Source organism: Elaeis guineensis, chromosome 13 (genome assembly GCF_000442705.2).
Source record: "Elaeis guineensis isolate ETL-2024a chromosome 13, EG11, whole genome shotgun sequence".
NCBI classification, from domain to species: Eukaryota; Viridiplantae; Streptophyta; class Magnoliopsida; order Arecales; family Arecaceae; genus Elaeis; species Elaeis guineensis.
The window spans coordinates 75701126-75710499 of record NC_026005.2 but is presented as its reverse complement, the minus strand read 5'-3'; the positions used below and the strand labels follow the sequence as shown (position 1 = coordinate 75710499).

Here is a 9374-nt window from a genome sequence, read left to right as displayed (position 1 = left end):
CTCTCTAACTAGCTGAACTCTTATTATTACTATCCAGTTCAAGATTTATTCTAAGATTGACATACTCTTGAGAAAGTATTATCTTTTCTACTATGCTCCTTTTGCGTCGGATCTCAAGGATCTTAGCTGCTCGCAGATTAAATTTAAATTCGGATGTCTATTCAAATCTTTTGATCAACTCATTATAGTATTATCATCAAAAAATTAAATCTAATTAGTTAAATTTTTTAATTATAAATTATGTTTCATTATTAGTTAACATCTGCAATGTATCAGTAGAAAAATGATTCTCACCCGACGGTATATGATTACATAATTATTTTACGTACGTAATTTTTTATTAACATAATTTTTTAAAAAAATTATAAATTAACTATTTATATAAATTTTTTATTAATATTTTATTTTTTATCATAAATATTTTTTTAATATCATTTTTTTTGTTAAATTTTAGATAAAAAATTTTTAGTGAGAAAAATTAAAATTAATTTTTTATGAAATTATTATTGAGAAATTTTTTTACAAAAATTATTTTCGATGAAAATTATATTTACGTTGCTAATAAGATTATTAACGACTAAAATTTAGTTTTCATCGTAAATAATTTTTTTTACAAAATTTTTTAAGAGAGAAAAATTTTTTAATGGAGAATTTTTTATTTTTTTGATAGAATTATTGACAACAAAATTTTAGTTTTCATTGCTAATAACATTATTGATGATGAATCTTTTTCGTTGCCAATAGTTTTTTTATTTTTTGATGAAAATTATTAGCTATAAAAATTATTTTTTATTGCTAATAAGATAATTAAACATGAAATATTTTATTTTTATCAAAAATAATTTGTTGAAAAATGAGGGTAATTTTTTTTTGGTAAAATTATTAGCCACAAAAATTATTTTTCCATCACTAATAACTTAGTTAATGATGAAATTTTTTTTTATCGCAAATAATTTTTTTGGTGGGAAAAATTTTTTAGCGAAGAATTTTTTTAGCGAGAAAATGGGGGAAATTTTTTTCTGGTGGAACTTATTAGCGATGAATATTTTTTTCGTCGCTAATAACATTATTAACGATGAAATTTTTTTCATCGTAAATAATTTTTTTGTGGCCTATTTTTTTATCAAATTTTTTTTTGAATTATTAGTGATGAAAATTAGTTTTCATAGCTAATAATGTTATTAGCAACGAACTTAATACTCCTGCTTTCAATCAATGTCAAATCGACGTCTCTTCGTGTGAAACCATGCAAAACCTTATCCCCCCTCTCTTCTTTCCCTGATCTCCTCCATTGAGCTCTCCTCTCTCCGTGCTCTCCCCTCCGTCTCTTCCGCCGGCGAGCATCTCTCCACCACCACCGTCCGCCATCCACTATCCGCTGACTGCACCCCCCACCGTCCACCATCCATTGGAGGTAAAGTTTTCAACCTTTTTTTTTGTGTTGATCGGGCCACCGGAGGGCGGAGCCGTCTGCGGGGGGTGCCGTGGGCCGCCGATAGCGCCATGGGCCGGAGAGGGGTTGACCGGCGAGGATGGGGTGGGATCCAAACGGAGGGTGGGGCCGGATGGGGGGATGGGGGCAGCCGGCGATGACTGAGATGGGACCGGGGAGGGGGTCGGCGGTGAGGAGGTTGTCGGTCGGCAGGGAGGGGGTCTGGGGCATAGGCACGCGGGATGGGTGGGGGGCGGGATGGGGCCGGGGAGGGGCGGCCGATGGCGATGGAGACGGGGCCTGGGAGGCTGTCGTCGGTGGAGACAGGCCAAGGAGGGAGCGGCCGACGATCGGGGTAGACGGCTGGGGAGGGGCGGCAGCGGGGAAGGGTTTGGACGGTGGGGAGGAGCAAGGGAAGAGAGAAAGGAGGGGAAAAAAAGAAAAAAAAGAAAAAAAAAATATTAATCAAATATTTATTATTTGATTAATAAAAATAAAATCTAAATCATGATCCAAATTGGATCAAAATCAGATCCAATTGAGATATCGATTCAGATTGGGATCTAGATCGGATTTGATCCAGAAGGCGAGGGTCTGTGACAGTGCCAGCACCGTGGGAGGAGAGCCATGGGAGAATGAGTCCAAATAGCACGGGTGTGTGACAGCACCAGTGCCAGCACTGTAGGAGGGAGGTCGCTGGGGCCGAGTCCAACGGTACGGGATGTGTGACGGTGCCGGCATCGTAAGAGTATGGGCAATGGGAGGTCGAGTCCGAAGCTCATTCAGAAAAAAATTATTTAAAAAAATTTAATTTTAGGTAAAAAATATTTTAAAAAATAAAAAATTATAAAATAAAATTTAGGTAAAATTTTTTTAAAAAAAATAAAAAATCATCGAGTCCTTGGGATTAGATTTCGTGTTATTATTTTACTTAATATTATTTGCATACTCAACTGCTTATAGTTTATTTATATTTATTACATAAATTTATTTTATATTTATTGCATGGTCAACTACTTATAGTTTTTGTTATTATTATTTAAATTATATTTATTTATTATCAAAAATTGCAGGTATGGTATCAGAGACAAACGACACGTTTGTGTTCGCTGTCTACCCGAAGGCAGAGGCATCTTCACTGATTTCTAATGCCGCACCAATTCCGTCATCAGAAGGTCCTGCACTGGCAGGTCCCAGTGAGATGGATTCGAATAAGGCGGGTCCGAGTGGTATTATTTTTTTTTATATAATAAAATTTAATTTTTTTATTTGGATAGTTATCATATTAATTATTTATTTATTATTATTTCAGATTAGTCTCCACCATAGTGAGAGGAGGGCGAGATCCATCGAAAAATCTCGCTTTAGAGCATTGGAGATGCGAGCACCTAGGACAGTGTCTTCGTATCAGATACCATCCAGCTATACTAGGCCCATTAGGAGATGGTGCGAACTGTGGCAGACCGAATTGGGCATCATATGCCGCAGCCATGCCCCCGTGAACTTTTCGATTAGCGTCACGCTGTACCGACTCAGAGAGAGATTTTTTATACCCATTTATAGATAAATTAAATTATACTATGAATATTTAATTAGTAGGTATTCTTCTAATATTTGTTATGGACAGGGTATTTTTGATATTATTGATTTTAAGGAGGATCGTGTGCGGCGAGCCGTGGATGTTCATTTATCTTTGCATTTCAAGGATTATCGCCACCGCATCCATCAGCATTAGTACCATATGATGCAGGATCATGGAGAGAAGACAGCACGGCAGTGGCCTATGACAGCATCATTATGGATGATTGAACTGTCATATGCTGGCATTACGAGGATCCGACATATCAGGTTACACATCTATTTTTTTTTAGAGTTTAATTATTGAATCACTTATTCTTAAATTAAATTTGTTATCTACTAATTTGACTAGTAACTATACAGAGAAGATGTGTCCAGAATGTCACAAATCAGACGAGACAGATCATATCGCATTGTGGGGGTTCGAGGTCATTCACTCGTCACATGGAGCATATGGTAAGTAATTTTTAATAAGGATATAATTTTTAACTATTTAAAAAATTTTAATTAATTATTTTAAATTGCAGAGAGATGCTGAGAGTAGCGAGCTTCCTGCTAGGATCAATATCTACCATGGATCCACCAGCGACGGTCAGGAGAGTGGACGATGGAGAGCCAGAGCTCTTTGTAAATTTTTTTAATTATTTTTTTCATTCACAGTCTGATTTTTATTACAAAATTAAAATAGTTATAACTTTAATTTTCAGGACCGTATGACAGACATGAGATTCCAACCTACCCCTTAGGGCTCGACCACACCCACAGATGACGAGATCTGTGATCAGATGCTTGGTACGAGATTCTGTTATGTTAGGGGTCTAAGATATGGGATCACTGCTTCCTCATCCTCATGCTCGTCTAGGGCTGACATCCATGCTGCCTACAATGCTCGGCTGACGGAGGTGCAGAGCAGAGTACTGAGGATCGACAGCGAGCTCATGAGTTGGCTGCATGCGTCGACGAGCATCAGCGACTCTAAATCCAGATGATGGAGTGAATGGCGCAGATGGAACGGACGATACAGCTGATGAGGCAGCAGCAGGCCGGTCCGAATGCTTCTCTTCCCCAGCTCGTTCTCCTTCTGTAGATGCCAACACTTGACAGCCTCTTTATATAGTTTTTTATTTTTATTTCAAATTTTTAATAATTTTAATTAAATATAATAAAATAATAAAATTTATTTATAGATTTATTATGTAAATTTTTTATTTTATTTTTAATTTATAAAAAATATTATAAATATAAATTAAAAATATATTCATAAATTATTTTTAAAAAAATATTTATAAATTATTAGCAATGGAATTATTTCTGACAAATATTGGTTGCCAAAAAGATTTTACTACGATGAAAAATTGATCGTAAATAAAATTTTAATAAATTTAAAAATATTAAAATTTTATATTAAATTAATAGCAATAAAAATATTTTTATCACTAATAAGCACATTTGCGATGAAAATTTTTGTCACTAATATTTTTGTAAATTTGATTTTTATAAATATTTTTAATTAAATTAATAGCAATAAAAAATTTTCGTCGTAAAAAATTTTATTTGCGATAAAAATTTTTCATCGCTAAAAGTTTTTAAAAATTTGATTTTCATAAAAAAATTTAATTAAATTAATAGCAATGAAAATATTTTTGTCACTATTAATCTATTATTTATTAGCGACATTAAATTTCGTCGTAAATATTTTTTTTACGACTAAAATTTTTATCGTAAATAATTTTTAAAAAAATAATTTTTTAACAATGAAAATTTTTCATCGTAAATTAGTGATTATTTACGATAAATTTTTTTCCATCATAAAATATTATCAACGATGCAATTATTGACGACGAAATATTAACGACAAAAATTTCATCGCAAATAACTATTAGCGACGAGAATAGATTATTAGTGATGAAGAATTTTCGTCACTAATAATCTATTTTGTTGTAGTATTAGAATATTTTGAAATTTAATTTCACATTACCGATAACCTTATTATCATACCAAACATGTCAATCGAGATTTTCAGTAATTTAATTTACTAAAACATTACTATGTCTACTAAATATATAGTAATCAATATTGCTAACAATTTAATGATGACTATTTATCTGAAAAGCAATCCACATTATTTTTCAATATTGCCTGACGATGCACCAAACGCAGCTGAGTAATATTTTGGACCATCCTTTTTGATAATATTCAAAGTCTCATTGATCGAATGCCTCATTGAAAGATTAAATTTTGGGGCTGAATCGAATTATAGATTTCTAAAGATTTACCCTTCTCAAAAGTCCAACAACACTCTTTCGCAATCACTCTCACGTTATCTACATTATTGATGGCGGCACGGACCAAGAGACAATTATCAGCATATACAGAGCATGTGCAATATCGAAGGAGAGTCAAACTTTAGCTAAAATATAGATATTACACGGTTATTCACAACCATCCTCAACATTCGAGAAAGGATATCTACACAAATGATGAACAAACAGGGAGATAGAGGATATTCTCAGTGAAAACCTATAAAGGATTGAAGGAGCTTTATTGGAGTACCATAAATAAATATAGCAATAAAGGGTTTCAGAACGCATCCATAAATCCATGCAATCTAATTATCATGCAAGTCCAACCACTGAAGGATGTGGATCAAAAAATCCCAACAAATCTAATCGTAGGCGCATTTTAGATCCAGCTTAATAACCATAAGACTCTACCTTACTGGTGCCTTAACTGAATCATGCATGAATTCCTTAACAATAAGGATGTTATCCAAGATGCACCTGCCATGGATAAAAGCCTAAGTTCTAGGGTAATTGTAGAGGGTAATAGTGGCTTCAATCTATTAGCAATAATTTTATACAAAGTAGAACATCATTTGATTGGTCTATAATGAGCTAGTTAGCATCTAGTTTTTTTTGGGGATCAGGATAATGTTCGTATCTTTCCAGCACTGTAGCATCGCGAGAGTTGTGAAAAAACTATTAAATGACTAGAACAACATCCATATGAATGATCAGTTAGTGCCTCTTAAAGTTGAGGGAGGGAACTCAACAGGCCTTGGTGCTTTGTCAGCATCCATCAACTTGATAGCAATGATTTTTAGCTCTATCCCCTATCGGTTAAAGCTAGGATGCATATCTGACTCTGAGATACCCGGCATAAGGGAGGAAAAATATGCCTCATATCACTATCCACATGATATCATCCATCTAGATTCGAAGAACTAAAATATTTCCCTTTTAATTACTCGGATGTCTTCTGTTATCTTTCCATTCCCATCTTTGAATATATGGATGCCATTTCTATGCCCGCAAATGATAGTGGTTTGATAGAAAAATCTGATGTTGCTACCATTTTCATAGAGGCCTCTGATCCTTGATTTTGTCTCCAAAAGATATCTTATTGTCGGAAAAAAAAAAAAACTAACGAATGGCCAAGTAGTTAGATTTGAGAGATCTCCCCTTCTCAAGATTGCCCCTAGAGTCCTCCTTATACATTAAATATTTGAGATTGTGGATTCCACATCTTCAAGCAATCTGAAGATGTTCTTGATACTTTCAAGAGGTGTTTGGTTGGAGGGAGTGGGGTCTAAAATCAGAATCGGAATGGGTGACTCCCATTCCAACTATTTGGTTGGGAGAAGTCCCATTCCGATTCCGATTCTGGAGTGGAATGGGGATGGGTCAATCTATATAGAACTCAATTCCTACTCTCCTCTATGGATTAATTTTTTATTCCAATTTTGATTTCGATTTCGATTCCGGTCATGAACCAAATGCTTTGAGGGATTTGATCATTTCGATTTCAATTCTGATTTCGAGCCATTCGATTCATATTTCCATTCTAGTTCCGATTATGAACCAAACGCCCCCTCATAGTTTCACCGGCTTTCCTTTAGCGTAAGTTAGCCTAAACTTCTTCTCAAAATGGCAAGAAAAGTTACAGGAGACAGAGTCCTAAGTGCATTCTAGAATGGAAAAATGATCGGAAAAAAATATTAGATTCAATTAATTGTTACTATAATTCTATCAACAAGCTCTCAAATTCTGGTTGGGTCTAATCTATTGGTGTACCATATAAAGTGGGGTCCCATGCAATCCATTTGTGGCGATTAAATCATAGAACTCACGCACTCAATCTAATCTTGCCTCCTCTTTTGTCATTGGGGCCTTCAATACAATTATAGTCCCCTGCAATTGATGTAGGGATGTCCGGATTGATGACACTAGTAGTCTCCTTCCATAACAACCTAAACTACAGCTATAAACCACATATCCAAATTTGGTTAAAAAAAACAAAGAAATCCTCCTGGTGTAATATTATGGTATACATCCAATCGGGTGGCGGCACCCATTCTCTAGATGACGAGACGATAGCATGTGGGGATTCACTAGCATGGAAATTCCACATCTTTGAGGAACAACACTACAAACGAGATAGGCTTTGACATGAAAGCCGAGTTTCCAATAACAATAATGTACAAATCTCATGATTGCGTAACTTAAAATTTCTCCTAAAAAGGAAAGGTTAAGCGCGTCTACAGTTTCACAATAACATTTTTTGATTTGAGATCAAAGTCAGAAACAAACGCGGGCAAACCAAAAAATAACTCACAAAACGCATCAGGGACCAAGCCTCTTCCATCATCACCGTTAATCTCTCCATCAATCTCTTGAGAGTGATCAAGACCAGCAGCCAGTTCCCGTGTTTTCATGTTGTCCTATTTTCAGTGGTGGCACTGTGGCACAGCGGCCATAAGCAATTTAATTTCCTTGAAATCAATTAAAGGATACTAAAAAAATCAATAACAAAAAATATATTCCTTACGAGCTAAATAAATGCTCCGTTTGCCTCAATTTCTTTTTTTTAATGTACAGAATATTAATATATTATGAAGAAATTATTTTTGAAAAAATCGTCGGAATTATTTAATTATTACTGCATGGAAATCTCGTCCATCGAACACGTCACCTTCCGGCGGTCATCGTCACCCCATCACGTTGGCCACGTCTTCCACGCTCCACCCGCCCTGGAGGAGCGCCAGCGATAGCAGCTGCAGATGCCGGATCAGGCCTTCCCGGTCCCTCACCACCGTCCGATCCCCCCTTCCCCCGTCCCCCTTGCCGTCTGATCCCATCATCAGCATCTCCCTCACCTCCTCCTCCCCCCAACCCGCTTCCCTCAGCAGCCACCCCATCTCCCCTATCCATCCCTCCAGTATCTCCCCTCCCCGCCACGTGTCCCTCTCCGCTGCCAGCTCCGTCCAGACCTCCACCCACCTCGCCTCCTTCGCTGCCCACGCCGGCGCCGGCGGCGCTTTTCCTCCGCGCCGGAAGTGGCCCTCTTCGCGCTGGAAAAAATCGGCGAGGTCGAACCCGGCGCACCGCACATCGCAGCCCCGAACATAAAACACCGGGTTCCCGGTGAGATTAGGACCGACGGGATGTAAAAATGCCGATAAATCGGGACGAGGGCCGGGGCCCTCTCCAAGATTCCCTCGCCGCTGCCGCCGACTCATCCCCGACGACGATGGGCTTGGATCCCCAGGCGGCACACCAGAAGCCCTTGCGGGAGACATCGTGGATGAGGCCGGAGACGGGCAGGCGGAGGAGGATTTCGAGCTGCTGCGGCGAGGCGGAGCGCCAGTTCGGGAAGCCGCTCCCGATGGGGAGCCCCTCCCGGAGAATTAATCGGAGATCGGGGGGAAAAGCAAAGCCGTACGTCGCCTCGATCGCAGCGAACTCGAAATCGTCCAGCCCACCATCGACCGCGACGCCCGACGCCCGGAGGTGGTCGATCACCGCCTTGGCGTAGGCCGCCAAGGAAAAGCATACTCGCCGCTTCGGATCGCCGCCACCGATACCCTCCACCGTCGTCATGGAGTCCGATTAGGGAGAGCCCAACCACCAAACCTAGGGTCTTTGAAGGGACCGGTGAGTAGTGGATTTAGAGAAAAGGTCGGCATGAGGTTGTCTCGTTAGCGGAGACGCGGGTGTCGTCGCGGAGAGAGCGGGGTGGGGACGGAGAATGCGCGTTACGGTTTGCTCCCATAATTACAATTGTATCCTCGATCTTCTTTGACTCTGTTCGAATATTTGTCGTATTTTGAGAATTGAGGAGGTATTTTGGTCATTTGGCCCTCGATGCGTCCGAGGGCGTTGAGTGGTTACTGTCATTTGCCGTTGAGGCAAACAGTCAACATCGAGGCAGGTGGGGTGATGTCACTGGCTTCAGGTTGGCTGATGATGGCCTCCGTATTGCATGCACCAGGTCCAATTGGACCGCGTCAAATCCCACGGTGATAGGCGTGTTATCCACCGTGGGAATTGACGTGGTCCAATTGCACCGGGTGCATGGAGGCGTG

The 9374-nt window shown here is 38.7% G+C and overlaps 1 non-coding gene across 1 annotated transcript; it reads right to left on the bottom strand.

Annotated features, from left to right (window-relative positions):
• Positions 1-7325: 7325 nt before the first annotated feature.
• Positions 7326-8995, bottom strand: LOC105055962 (uncharacterized). Its single transcript, XR_012136546.1, has one exon. It is a non-coding gene; the product is annotated as an uncharacterized protein (transcript).
• Between the last annotated feature and the right edge of the window lie 379 nt (positions 8996-9374).